The following is a 15,767-nucleotide window of genomic DNA, read 5'->3' on the forward strand; positions in this document are numbered from 1 at the left end:
ATGGGGGTTCCTGGAGTCTGGGTGGAAGAAATGGGGAGACGTTTGTCAAAGGGTACAAATTTTCAGTTATAAGATGAATACGTTTTAAGAATCTAATGTACAGCAAGGTGATTATAGTTAACAATACAGTTTTATATATTTGAAAGTTGCTATGAGAGTAGATCTTAAATGTTCTCACCACAAAAAAGAAATGGAAATTATGTGATGTGATGGAGGTACTAGCTAATGCTACCACTAATCATTTCCCAATATTTAAGTGTATTAAACCCCAGGTTGTACACCTTAAACGTACACAATGCTATATGTCGATTATAGCTCAATAAAGGTGGGGTTAAAAAAAGAAACAGCAGAAAGCTTGCTCTCTCTCTATCTCTCTCTCTCCCTGCCTGACCATCTGAGGTCACAGTGAGAAAGTAGCCATCTACAAACCAGGAACAAAGCCCTCATTAGAACCCAGCAATGCTGGACCCTGATCTAGACTTCCAACCCCAAGAACTATAAGAAATAAATATCTGTTGGTACATGTTACATTTATCACTATTAGCCTATGCATGAAACTCTCTAAATTTATTAATTTACTTATTCAGTCACACATTTACCTATTTCCTTTTACCCCATACACAGTCTCATTCTGCTGCTCATTCTTCCTCTACAACCTCACGTTATAAAATGTTTAATGTTTAAGGCACCTGGTTCATAGACAGCCATCTTCTTGTGCCCTCATACAATGGAAGGGATGAGGAAGCTCACTGAGATCTCTTTTCCATGGTCACTAATCCCATTCAGGAGGGGTTTGCCCTCATGACCTAATTACCTCCCCAAAGCCCCTCCTTTAAATACTATCCCATTGGGGATTAGGTTTCACACATGAATTTTGGGGAGACACATGCATTTAGTCTATTGCATACTCAATGGTGTGCATCTATCACATTTTATCTATTATATTAGTTAAGGTAACACTACTCATGTAACCAGTAAACCCTTCGCATTTCAGGGGCTTAACAAAATATCAGATTAGTTAATGAAGTTGAAACTGAATTAATAGTCCAAAGTTGGTGCTCTTAGTCATGTGGTTTTTCTCCAAGGGGTGATCCAGGGACCTAGGCTCCTTCCATCTTGTAGCTCCACAATATTCAACACATGGATCCCATCCTGCTCTAGGGATTTTCTTCATTCAAGCCAGTTGGCCGGAGGAAGGAGCAGGAAGGGTTGCACTGAGGAGGTTTTTATGGCCGGGTCTGAAAGTGGTCTATTAAATTCTGGCCAAACATTCCTTTTTCTGGAATTCAGCCACGGGTTTACACCTAATCTCAAGGAGAGGCTAAGAAATGTGCTTCTTTTCTACTGGAAGACGAAGAAAAAGGCTTGGTGATAAGCCAACAGTTTCTTATACATGTATCTCCTTTCTAAAGGATTGACAGCCAATTGCCTCCAAAAATAATGCTGCAGTTAACATCCCCTTTCTTATACTCTGTGCGAAAATATTTTTAATTCATAAACCCAGGGATGGAATGGCTAGGTCATTGGACATGTCTATGCTCCTTTGGACCAAGAATTGTCATTTTGTACTCTGGACGATCAACACCAGTCTGCTCTCACCAGCAGTGAATAAGGATGACTCTATCCCCACATCTCCGTCAATATTTCTTGTTTCATATTTCCTTTTTGGTAGACTAATATGTATACAGAAATATATCATTGTAATTTTAATTTTAATTTTTCCAATGTCTAATGATTTTGGACATCTCTTCATATGCTTGTTAACCCTTGGGTTTCCACCTCTGTAAATTGCCTAGCTGTATTCTTTACTCATTTTTTTTTTTTTTTCCCCATTGTGGTTCTTGTCTCTTTTTTGGCTTGAAAAATATTTTTGATTTAAATTTGTTTATTTATTCTCTCTCTCTCTCTCTCTCTTTTTTTTTTTTTTTTTTTTTTTGGCCACACCGTATGGCATGCTGAATCTTAGTTCCCCAACCAGGGATTGAACCCGTGCCCCTGAAGTGGGAGCACAGAGTCTTAGCCACTGGACCACCAGGGAAGTTCCTATTCCTTTTTAAAAAACTGCTTATTAAGGAGTCTTTCTTCCCTTCAAGGTCACACTTTTCACATTTAGAGTCCACCCTTCAAGTGTTGGTGTGCAGAGATTCACTTTTATTTTCTCCACATCGTGAATAATTTTTGACTACATCATCTATGGAGCAATCTTTCCTTTATCCTTACCCATCAATTTATGGTTCCAGCCTTATCATATATTAACTTCTCATATAAGTGTGCATCTTTCTCTGAGTTATTCTGTTTTATTTGTTATTTTCCTGTTTTATTTTTGTTTTGTTTTGTTTTGTTTTGCCAATATCATCCCGATTTTTCTAACTGTGACTTTGGTACGTCAACATCAGGTACATTGAGTTTCTTCTTTCCTCTTCTTTTTAAAGGTTGACTTAGCTACATGTGGGCTTTTATTCTTCCACATAAATAGGCATATGTCTATTCAATTTTTCAAAGAAATCTAACTTTGGTTGGGATGCTATTATATTTGTAGATTAAATCGGAGACCATTAACAGCTTTATAATATTGTCTTCCTACTTAGGAGCCTGAACTCTCTCTCCACAGAACTCACCTTCTATGTCCTTTATTAGCATTTAAAAATTTTATCTATTTTCTTGTGAATTTTTGGTTAACTTAACTTCAAGATAGTTTATAATTTTATTGTTATTATGAATAAATCTTATCTGTATTACATGTTCTAAGTAATTATTGTTGGTGTAGAACAATACTACTGATTTTTGTAGTTTGACCACATATCTGGCAGTCATTATAAATTCACTCTAATTACTTTAATAGTTTGTCTGTTGAGATTGATGGTTTTCCTAGGTAGATGATTACAGTATTTACAAATAACATTTTATTTCTTTCCATAATACTTATAAGCTCTTTATCTCTCTCTCACTTTTTCTATATTTTCTGCTGTTTAATACTAGATTAAATAGTAATTCTATTAGTGAATAGCCCTGTTTGTTCTCATTCTTATAGGGAATACACATAAAGTTTCTCATTAAGCATAATGTTTGACGTCTTTAGTCTTGGCATTTAATCTTTATTAAACATAGAGTTTCTTCCTATTTTTCTCATATAAGAGGCTTTTAAAAATATACTAAAATAGAATCTTATTCATTGCTTTTATTTTGCATTACTTGGGTTGTTAATATATCTATTTTTTCACTAGTCTATTAATGTGGTAAGTTATATTGATTTATTTTATATTTGAAAACTCCTTGTATTCCTTAGATAAACCCAGCTTGTTCATGATATATTATGAACTTCAAAGATAAAACAAGTGGTATTGCTGCTGGATTCAGGACTACTGAAAATCAATCCTATAAAAAGAAGGCCTCAGTTTATTCCAATCTTTTGTTTTATCCTTCATCTTTCTCTGCATACAAAGTTATTTTTTTGCCATTAAGAAACTTTTTAAAACACTAGGGCTCAGTTAAAAAGATTACTTTTTTTAAAAAAATCTATTTTTTAAAACTTTTTATTTTATATTGGAGTATAGCTAATTAACAATGTTGTGATAGTTTCAGGTGTACAGCAAAGTGTTTCAGTTATACATATACATGTATCTATTCTTTTGCAAATTCTTTTCCAATGTAGGTTGTTACATAATATTGAACAGAGTTCCCTGTGCTATACAGTAAGTCCTTGTTGGTTATCCATTTTAAATATAGCAGTGTGTACATGTCAATCTTAAATCTCTAACTATCCCTTTCCCCCACCTTTCCCCCTGGTAACCATAAGTTCATTCACTAAGTCTATAAGTCTGTTTCTGTTTTGTAAATAAGTTCATTTGTATCATTTCTTTTTAGATTCCACATATAAGCGATATCATACGATATTTCTCTTTCTCTGTCTGACTTACTTCACTCAGTATGACAATCTCTAGGTCAATCCATGTTGCTGCAAATGGCATTATTTCATTCTTTTTAATGGCTGGGTAATATTCCACTGTATATAGGTACCACATCTTCTTTATCCATTCCTCTGTCGATGAACAGTTAGGTGGCTTCCATGTCTTGACTATATTAAACAGTGCTGCAATGAACATTGGGTGCATGTATCCTTTTGGACCATATTTTTCTCTGGATATGTGCCCAGCAGTGGGATTGCAGGATCATATGGTAGCTCTATTTTTAGTTTTTTAAGGAACATCCATACTGTTCCACATAGTGGCTGTAAAAAAATCTTAAAATTTGTATGGAGGCACAAAAGACCCTGAATAGCCAAAGCAATCTTGAGAAAGAAAAACAGAGCTGGAGGAATCAGGCTCCCTGACTTCAGACTATACTACAAAGCTATAGTCATCAAAACAGTATTGTACTGGCACAAAAATAGAAATATAGGTCAATGGAATAGGATAGAAAGCCCAGAAATAAACCCACACACCTATGGTCAATTAATCTTGACAAAGGAGCAAGACTATACGATGGGAGAAAGACAATCTCTTCAACAAATGATGCTGGGAAAACTGGACAGCTACACATAAAAATATGGAATTAGAACATTCTTTAACACCATACTTAAAAATAAGCTCAAAATGGATTAAAGACCTAAATCTGAGACTGGACCCTATAAAACTCTTAGAGGAAAACATAGGCAGAACACTTTCTGACATAAAAAAAAAAATTCTTGAATATCAGAGATTTTGGAAAATATAGAGAAGTAGGAAGAGAAACAATCACTTAAACCACTGTTATCCAGAGATAACCTCTCCTAATATTTGAGTTCAGGTTGCTACAGCATGAAATGCCTTTCCAGAAGAACTATATCCATACAGAAGGACGACTAAATAGGGAAAACCTGCCAGACTCCAATACTCACTGCATCGATGAGCACTTCAGGGAAGGGGCTGTTTGCTGAAATCCTGCAGAAGCTGTGGCTATTACCTTTGTGATGATACAAGCAGAGAACAATCCTTCTAGTTATGGTGCCAAGTAGCCAGAGAGGGTTTAGGCTCAACTTCAAGTCACATATCTCTCAAGTATTCTAGTAGGGAATAAAAGAGACATAGACCAGCTGGTGAGGCCTGGAGTGAGCTGGGGCTCTGGAATGGGCATTGAAGCTAGGCCCAGAATATTTTTAAATATCTGCTAAAAAGGCAGAATATTATGAAGTGTTTCTGTTGCTTGGCTGTGTGCTTCAACCAGCTCTGTTAAAACGTGTTGGGTAGCTTTCATTTCCTTGTGTTCTCTCAAGAACTGGCAATAATTCTCTGGTCTGAATATGGAATCCATCTTTTCTTAAGGATAATTTTACATCTGGTCTTAGTTTTAATTTGAATTCACAAAACTTGTGCTGGTTATTCTCTGTCATCCCTGCAAATCTATTCTGTACACTTCTCTGCCCTGCTCTGTGTACTGGAAGGAGGCTGACCTCTCAGAGTGTATCACTCACTCAGGTTCCCTGGCCATGTGGCTTCTAGTTGGGCTTGTCCAATGGGAGGTTATGTTGCACCATATCTCATAATACCCTCACTCCCCCACTCACAGTGGCTTATGGTGTCAACGGAGGCTGTGTTCTTTTACCTACAGCCACAGCTCCTATTAGGTGGTTCTTCTCCTATGGCTAAAGCAGGGTTCTAGTAACTTATTCATTCCCAATGCCCTTTCTGGCTTAAGGATGACAATGTCAGTCCTTATTGATGATGTCAGTCCTTATGTCAGTCCTTATTGTCAGTCCTAATTTCTCCTTCTTGCCCTCACCTCTATAAACAGTCCCTTCAATAACTCCTCTTTTATTAATTCCTTGAGTGTGCCATTTTTTTTAATATATGGACCCTGACTGAGACACTTGTAGAAAGGCCTAGCCATGTCTCACAGACTAGTATATCTTGGAGTTTGGGGGATGCTATAAGCTTAGGACAAAACCTTCCTGTCTTTTGGAGCCAGGTTACAGCCTGTTTGGCTTTGATGTGTCCCAGAAATGAATGTTGCAATTTAAAGATGACAATGTTAAATGTCCATCAATAGAGGAATGGATAAAGAAGATGTGGTACATATATACAATGGAATATTACTCAGCCATAAAAAGGAATGAAATTGGGTCATTTGTAGAGACATGGATGGACCTAGAGAGTGTCATACAGAGTGAAGTAAGTCATAAAGAGAAAAACAAATATTGTATATTAATGCATATATGTGGAATCTAGAAAAATGGTATAGATTTGCAAAGCAGAATTAGAGACACAGACATAGAGAACAAATGTATGATACAAAGCAGAAAAGGGGTGGGGTGGGAGGAATTGGGAGATTGGGATTGGCACACATACACTATTGATACTAAGTATAAAATAGACAACTGAGGAGAACATACTGTATAGCACAGGGAACTCTACTTAATGCCCTGTGGTGTCCTAAATGGGAAGGAAATACAAAAGGGAGGGGATACATGTATATGTATATGTATGGCTGATTCATTTTGCTGTGCAGTAGAAGCTAACACAACATTGTAAACCAGAAGCACCACTTTATGATTCTGGAGGTGTGCATGTCCTTTGGTCACTGAATACCACAATTTAACTTATAGCTGCACATGGAATTCATGGTTGCCCATGTGTTTCCCCATGATTTTGTTTTCAAACCACGTAATGACTTCCTAGTAGAGTTTCTATCTCTCAATCTTAACTTTATACTTTAATAATAATAATAACACCAATAATAACAATAATAATACTTTGGGTCAAGCACTATGTACATACTCTTAACAGTCACACTGTTGATATGAGGAAACTGAGGTCTAGGGAGAAGTGAAGTAATTTACTCAAGTTTACACATGTAGTAAGTGGCCCAGGAGAGACTCACCCCAGGTCAGTCTAACTCCAATTCTGCACCTTGAATATGGTTGCCTCCTTCGCCTTCTAGAATTCCCTATACTGAGCTTATTCCACTCTTTTTTTCTCTCCCAGAAGCAACTTATGATATCAGGTGTCTGCATGAGTTAAAGTGTATTTCAGGAGACCTTGGATTTCACTTTGAAATGCCTAATAATCCTCTAGCTTTGAAAGGTAATTATTACTTATTGATCCATATAAATCTTAATATAGAAGAAAAATATTGTGCTGGGAAGTCTCTCTTGGCACCTCCACGTCCATTTTTCAGCTTGCTCTCTAGTTTAGGAAGTGATATTTGGAGTCAGAATCACTGGATTCTCATGACTCATGGATCAAACATGGGTTCTGGCTGGATTGAGCCAATATAAGGCCATCAGAAAATCAGAATCTTGAAATAGTGTAATCGTGGTTCCACTGGCTCCACTCTTTCTGGACCTCAGGTTTACAATGAATGCATTTCTACCCTGAAGGCCACAGCTCCTGTTGGATGACCTTTTAAGGGAGTCTACAGATTCTGGGAACTGGTCCTTTAGACTTGGGGGTGGTAACAGCTCCCCATTGTTGCCACCTCTAGCTCTGCCCACTACTCAGGAAATAGGCCCTCATGAAACTGCCTTCATTGCCCCAATGGACAGTGCCAGGGTGTTCCTGATTTGACCCTTAGGTGAGAAAAGTTTATGATTTACCCAAAGGTAAACAATGAGTAAATGAAAGAATAAAACCAAGATTCAAGAATCATCTTGGGTCCTTGAAAGGAAACTGGAGGGATCTAGCCAAACTTAAAGTAAAAATTCTGTTGGGAGGAATAAAGGCAAAAATCCCACCTAAGGACCAACAGCCCTTCTGTGGTTCACCAACCAGGTTCTGAATCATCTCCTATCCAGTTCCTCTAAAGATGCTCAGAGAACCACCAATAAAAGCTGAACTGATGATCTTGGACCTCTTTTAGATAGCCACCCAGAAAACTGACACCAAATCTTATCTGTAGCAAAACAGAGTTTTAATATTCTGATCATAAATTGATTCCACCTTTCCCCCCTGTTATCACTAAAACTCTCTAATGTCCTAATTACACTGTCAGTAAAAAGAAATCCTTTTACTTCGACTTAACATCGCCATCTTTTCATGATTCATAGCTAAATAAATAATTTTAAACTACAAAAGCAATGTGATTTGGAATGAAAATTTTAGGACACAGCTCAAGAAAGCCCAACCCATTGTCTTAGGGCCATATTCTAGACCCTGGAACAAATGTGAGGTAGAAAATGCCACCGTGGATTCTATTGATGCTGTGATTAAAGGTAACAAAGTATCCTTTGAAAGATCTGAAGTGAAGAATAATGTTGTCTTAAAAATGATAGTTTGAGAGAAAATACTCATGATGAGGACCAGCTCTTTCTCTGATTCAGCTGTTCATTCTGTGTAAATCACAAAACTGCTCTGGTGTGTCCCCATACTAAAGAGTAGCAAGTTCAAAGGCCATCTCCTCTGTAATCTTCTACTTCATCTGTTCAGATGGGCATGGGGTCATCTGAGGAAGTCACCTGCAGAAGTATTTGGTGGGGGAGTGAAATGCCTGTCTTCATGCGATTGGTGATGGTGGTAGGGAGCACACCTCTCCCTCATAAGGAAAAAGTACCACTTTTCGAGGTGGATAATCTGAAAAGTATCTCACACTTTACCCTTTGTAGACCTCTGTTTTCATAGGTTGAAGAGTAGGAAAGGTCAGTGAGAGCACGATTGGAGTGATTGTTAATGAGACCTGAATGTGTACCTGGCTGCATGTTCTGTGGCATTGGTTAGAAGTTTTCAGCACCCATTGCTAATTCAGGGGTAAAAAGAACAATCACATTTAATAAAATTTAAATGGCTTTTAATGCCACATAGAGCAATAAAACTGGCTAGGTGTTTGGTCCATCTTATAGCCCATCTTTCTACTTTAAGTAAGCACAATATCAACTATCTCAGACAAATTAGAACCCCTGTAATCCTTTGATAATTGATGTTAGCATTTTACTATTACTGTCAGGAGTGTCCAACTCAGTTACAACCTACCTCTCTTAGGCTATAGCATAAGGCCCTCTTTCCTACTTCCTCTGTAGAGGAATAGAACCTCCCATCTCCACATCCCCAGTCTAGCATTCTTATAAATGTGAAGGTAGTTGCTGTTTAGCTGAACCCAGGAACCCTTCCTCCTCCTCTCCCTTCCTTCTTCCCTTCCTTCCTTTTAGTCTATTAGCCCTAAATTTTTGAATTAATACATTTTGTGGGTGTATAATCTCCTTTGCTAACATGTTATATTTTTTTAGTGTCTGGGTTACACTTGTGTCTTTTAAATTACAAATGACTTCTGAGATTGCCAAGGCAAATGCAAACATTTATATCCAGGAAGAATCTCTTCAATATGGACCCTTGTTTGAAAGATCTGATGTACTTTGTGAGTTTCTGGGAACTTGCAATATTTTGTTATATCTTTGGGGAGAAAAATAAGATCAGGAAAACATAAAGGGGTAGGTAAGGAAGGAAAATATGAATCCAAGTTCTTTCCAAGAAAGCTTAAGAATGGAGGAGATGAGTAAAGTTTTATATTTTGGGGGTAATTTCATGGCCTCGGTTGGATTCATTTACACATTTAATAGTGCTAACATCCTGCACTGTGTGAGCCAGTCCTTAGGAGCGGTGGTGGAGAGGCTGATAATAAGGGGAAAATAAAATGCTGCACAAGTTACCAACATGGATGAAATAATTTTAAGGTCAAAGTGATTGAGTGCAGATAAAGGTCACTGGAGAGAGACAGAAAGAAATTAGGGAAAGTTTCAAGTACAGAATTAGCCTGGCCCTCTGTATATGTGGGTTTTGCATCTGGAAATTTCACTGTGTGGTTGGTTGAATCTGCGGATGTGAAACCGACGGATATGGAGGGTCAACTGTGTTCATTGTACTTCGCCATTTTGCAAAAGGGACTTGAGCATCTGTGGATTTTGGTACCTGCTGCAGCTCCTGGAAACAATCTCCTGGCGATACCAAAGAACTGCTGTAATCAGTGGCATCTGACCTGAGTCTTTAAGTCAGGTTTGGGTTTGGAGAGACGGAAGTGGTGAGAGAGAAGAGGAAATAAAAAGTTTCCACATAAACAGGAAGACATGATCCACACGCAAGTTGTAGTTGTTGGCTGGTTCTGGGTCGATGAAATTAACCTGGTGTGCGTCTCCTAATAGCATTATTTTCCAGAGGAAGTCAGAGGGAAATCATCCCGGAAATCTATAATGAGATTATTTAACATTTCAGGGAAAGATACCCTTGCAATTTATTTCATTTGCAACCTGCATGCTTATGAATCACTCCATGTGTTGGAATGTTGTGAAAAGGTCAAAACTAATTATATATTTGTTATGATGAGCTTAAAATTCCAGCTGTCATTTGTTACCTTGTTTCCCTTGAGACAAGGTAGACTCAATTCCATCCCTACATTGGAGTTCAGAGTGTCATTTTTTAAAGCTTTAGTGAAAATGTTTCTTTCATCACTATAATTTGGCTTATTATGCTTAATGCCACTAAATTACTTTTAAATCTTGGCATGGCTTTATTAAAAATGGTCTCATTTAAATTTGCTGCTCTAGGTACAGAATTCATCATGAAGACAAGAAAAAGCAGCCTGCAACTTCAGAGACAGTCTGGAAGTAACTTAATGACAGATATAAAAGTACTGAAGACATTATCGACACATTTAAAATTCTCTCTTATGTTGGTTACTTGAAAATCTTTATCTTGTGTGTGTGTGTGTTTTCTGAGGTTGTTATATTTTTTGGTCTCTTACTGAAGAAGTTGCCAGCATGTATTCCTTGTGGGTAGATAGGAATGCAAATCCTAGAAAACTCAATGGCATTTGCAATTATAGTCTTTAAAAATCAAGTGTCCCAACAAAATTTCACCTTTGAAATTTGACCTACTCAATTCCAATATTCTCAAAGGCAAGGACTATATCTTCCTCAAAACTTGCTCCAAAGATTGTCATTCATTATTCAGGAAGACTTTGTTTATTACTTGCTATATGCAAGAGGCTAAAATACCTCTATAGAGTGATTGATATTTCAAAGAAATATTCTCATTCATTCTAGAAGTTTACAATCAGCTGGGAATTTACAATCTAATGGTGTCCTTTGAGATTACTGGAAACATGATGAGCCTTAATATACAGTAATTATCATATCATGCCATTCATATGTTTTTATTATGATTTGAATGACTTACCTTATGAATGAGAAGTGTTCAAAGAGTAGTTTCAAATCTGTAATGCAACTAATTCACAGATTTGGTGGAGAGTTCATTTTGTTATATATTAAGTGTTAGAATGCTTAAATATTGCTTCTAGGAAACAGCAATACCAAACATTGATAGGTAGAGGAAATTCTTTACCTGTTCTATTAAATGATGGTTCTTTAAAAATTGCCCCATGGATAGTTCTTTAAAAATTCAGTCAAGCTTTGCATTAAAACAAAAAGATAAGATTGTATAGTGCCATGGTTACGAGCCTCTGGACTCTGAGAGATTGAAGTTAGAATCTTAGTTCTTTAAACAACTGGCAGTCTGACTTTGGGGAGCTACTTAACCTTTTTTCTTACAGTTTCCTTTTTTTTGTGATGGGAGAGTATAACTTTGTAAGGCTGTTGAGAGGATGCTATGAGATCATGTACGCTTGGGACAAAGACTGAATTTGGTCAATAGTACTTAGCCTCCAAAAAGTTATGAAAGAACCACTGTGGTTGCGCTGATGGAGCAGAGTTATGCTGCACTGTTTGCCACTTCATTGTTAAGTGACTTTGGGCAAGATATTTAACTTCTCTGAATTTCTGTTTTTAACTCGGGAAAAGATATTTCCTTCAGGGTTACTGTGACTATTACATGAGCAAATGTTGTGAAGTACATACAATGTACCTGATTTAGCTCATCCTTGTTAAACGATAGCTGCTATTACAATCGTTAACGTCTGATGACATGACCTTGACATTTACTGAGAGCATAGCCTAGGTCAGACTAAAACAATGGGATCTATCTATCTATCTTTATCTATCTATCTATGTGTCTATCTATCATCTATCTATCATCTATCTATCTATCTATCTATCTATCTATCTATCTATCTACCTACCTATCTATCTATCTATCATCTATCATCTATGTATCTATCATCTATCATCATCTATCTATATCTATATTGCCATATATCTATATGTGTAAAATTTTTCTCATAATATCCAAATGAAATGTCAAAGTCAATCTGACTCCTTCCAGGTCATCCTGGATTACTTTGATGGAGGGTAGTTGTCCCTTGCCTTCTGTTGGCTCCTTTGGATGAGGCTCCTTTTTAACATCAGTAGAGGTTTCAGCTTTGTTAGTGAAACTGTGTGGCTGTCAAGAAGAGGAAGCTTGAGACCAATGAGCAAAATGTCCTAGGACTTATTGTCCAAATTAAGATACTCGTGTGAAGGGCAGGGGGAGCCTAAATTACAGGACTTCACAATTTCAGGCTTAATGCAGAACCGTTCAGGGCAAACTAGGATGTCTAGGCACTCTACTAATGAAGAAAAAGGGATAGGAAATGAGGGGTGGAAGGAAGGAAGAAGGATATGAATGTAAATAAACAAACAAACCAGACAATACATGTCCACGAATCCATTTTGGAGTCTCAGTTAACCTACTAGGCTGTGTAAAAATGGAGTAACTTCTTTAATTGGGTATCTTATGGACAAAGCTTAAAAGCAAGTCTCTCTGGTGAGCCTGTGACTTACTATGAGGACACTCACCTGCAAAGCCAGCCTGTTTCTGGATTTCTAAACATCAGCACGTCAAGATGGTCATTTCACTCCCAAGGCTTATGGGACTTTGAGTTACTACTTGTAAATGTAGTATATATGTCTCCACTCTGGAGGATTTACTGTTCCTATTTTGTCCTGCTTCTTTCTTCTACATGGTCATTATTTAAAAGAATATGACTGGAAAAAAGTTTCCCTCCATATACAGGACTAGACCTGAACAAACCTGAGAACTGAGCGTGCCTTTGAAGTCCCAGCCTCACCTTTTATCACCTCTTCCCCACCCCAATAGACACCTTCTCTAAGCACTCCATTACCTTAGGTGGAATGGCTTCCTCGCCCTAACCCTGTGCAATTCTGACAGTGAATGCCTGTCCTCTCCTTCATCAGTGAATGCCTGTCCTCTCATTGCTGTAAGCTGGAGGATCCAACTAATAAATGACTCAAGCAAGTAGACTGTAATTTGAGCCAGTTTGTTACCTGATGCATTGGATCCTCTGATGTTGGAGAGACTCTGGTGGGCTCTACATTTTGGAACTGATAGACTTTATGTTTCTTTAAAGATCACACTGCATATATAGCTCTTAGGGATACCTTTCTCAGAATAGGCACTCTTAATTGTATTCCTCCTTTAAAACAACAATCACAGGAGCTTCTTAATTAAGAACCTATTTAGTCCTTTTAGGTCAGGCAAAGAGTTGAACTAAAGCAGTAACTGCTGAGATAGAAAAAAGAATGCTGATCAAATATAGTTTATCTTCACCTAGTTTTCTTTAACCTACTTCTTTCTTATTTCTGTCTCTCTCCAGCAACTTCTAGACTAAGAATGGAAAACTCTGAGCCCCATATGTATCAGCAACCCCATGGGGTCAATGCAAGTAGTGAATAGTTTCTCTTCCATTTTCTCTACATTGAGGCAAGAAAGGCTCAGATTTGAAACTTGAAAGGAAAATAAATCTTAACTGTGAACATCGTATTTCAATCAACACTGACTTCCCTTTCTCTTCTTGAATATTTCACCTGAGCCATCTTTTCCTATTAACATCAAGAAATTGCTGAAGGAAGAAATGTTAGATCCAGTTTTTAATTAACTTTGCCATTGATTTCTACATAACTGTGTATAAGTCACTGTTCTTTAGAGGAAGGGATAAAAATCTCAAAGATTAATAGTTGATCTCAGGGATTTTTTCTGGACCAGGTTCCAGATATTCTGTAGTTTCTTCTTTTTCTCTCCTCTGAACTCATTAGCTTACTCTGTTCTTCACCCCACCACACACAGACACACACAGAAACATATGCCCATGTGTACACATCAAATGAGCTTTCAGAATAAAAATATTGGGGGGAAAGGAAGGTGATTATATATTACATTTAGTAGTTAATATAAAAAAGCCCTGTTCTGCAATTTTGCCTAGTTCAGTATATTATGCCTTGAATAAAAATTCAGCTATCGATAAGTGAAGAGGAACGTGGTTAATGGGCTTTAAAATACCTAGAAGCCAGATTGACACACACACTTTACATATTAGAAGTTGATATACTTTTTTTCCCACAAATTACTATAACTGCATGTGAAAGGATATAGCACTGTAATATTTCCTGAAATGAGAGAAAATATTGTACTGTTAAATTAGAAAATGTAAAGTAGAATTCCTTTGGTATAATTTTTAATGAACTGAATAAACAGCATATTTGCCCTGTCATATTTTCATATCATTCTAGTTCATTTTCAGCTAGTTGGATTCATCATATTTCTATTTGTAATTTTTAAATATAAGCATGTTAATGCAGTTTTATGAGCTACATTGTCTCCTATTTGTTGTTAATAAAACTCGAATTGATCCTAAATCTGAGTGTTGATTACAATCACTGAAAAATATCTGTCCAATATCTGTTACTGCTATTTTAAAGGCCATTTTTTTTTTTCCTTTTTATATCTGGAACTATTTTTGTACTTAAACTCTAGAGGGACTAGATTAAAAGTTTCTTTTAGTTGTAAAATAATCCTACAGAAACTAATGGGATTTAAATATATGAAATATTGATCCAATGCCTGCTCCTTTCCCATTGTTTTTTCCCAATACCTCAGCTCCCCAGCTAAGCATTCCTTCCTCCACACCCATTCCTCCACACCCAAATCCTGGTGTTTTCCTTGAACCCCCTCTTCTTTCCCTCATGACCACTTTCTGAATCTCTGGCTGTGTGACTTGTGCCTCTAAGTTACCTCTGTCATGTAGCGGTCTCTCTGGTACTCTGCTGGCCCAGGCTACAATATCCTTCCTCTGAGTTACTGAGCAAGGGAACCTCTCACTTCTCCTCCTCTCAGTCTTCTTTCTATCAATTCTTTATTCTCAGCCAGAGTGGTTGTTAACTGCTTAACCCCATTGTACCTCCATGCATTTTAGCTACCAAACTCCTTTTTTCTCTGTCATTCTAGCCCTATTTCTCTCTTATTGCAGTGCCTTAGAATACACTACTTCCCCAACTGGAATGCTTGCCTTCTCCATCTGATGTCTCTCTCTGCACTAGATTAACTCACCCTCCTTCAGATCTTAGCTGTACCTTCCTCCAGGAAGACTTCCTTGTCCCATCCCAGGTTCAATACTACTGCATGTTTCCGCAGCTTCTGACCTCCATTGAGGAAGTGCTTAATCCTGCTTTGGGTAATAGAATTTTTTTTTTTTCATTTTATTATAATATATGTGAGGGCAGGGACCACATCCCTCTTCCTTACCGTGGGATCCCGAGAACCTAGACTGGTGCCTCAAATGTGGTGGACACTTTTATTTTTTTGAATGAATTTTCCCTCTTTAGCATCCTTTTATATTCACAGATGTTCCAAGTACCAGTTAAACTATTTATAAAATTAGATTTTAAAACACAAAGATGAATGGTTTCATTTTACTATAATCACTAGGTATTTGGTATAAACTAAAAGAATTTTTTTAACTCAGTCAGAAATGGTTCTGTCAGGCTGAAAAAGTAAGAGGATTCATCAAAATAGCAAAGTAGACAGCTGATGACACTTGGAAACCAAACATTGTGAATAAGAGCAAGTAATGGGGAACAA

This window comes from Eschrichtius robustus, chromosome 6 (assembly GCF_028021215.1).
Source record: "Eschrichtius robustus isolate mEscRob2 chromosome 6, mEscRob2.pri, whole genome shotgun sequence".
NCBI lineage: Eukaryota > Metazoa > Chordata > Mammalia > Artiodactyla > Eschrichtiidae > Eschrichtius > Eschrichtius robustus.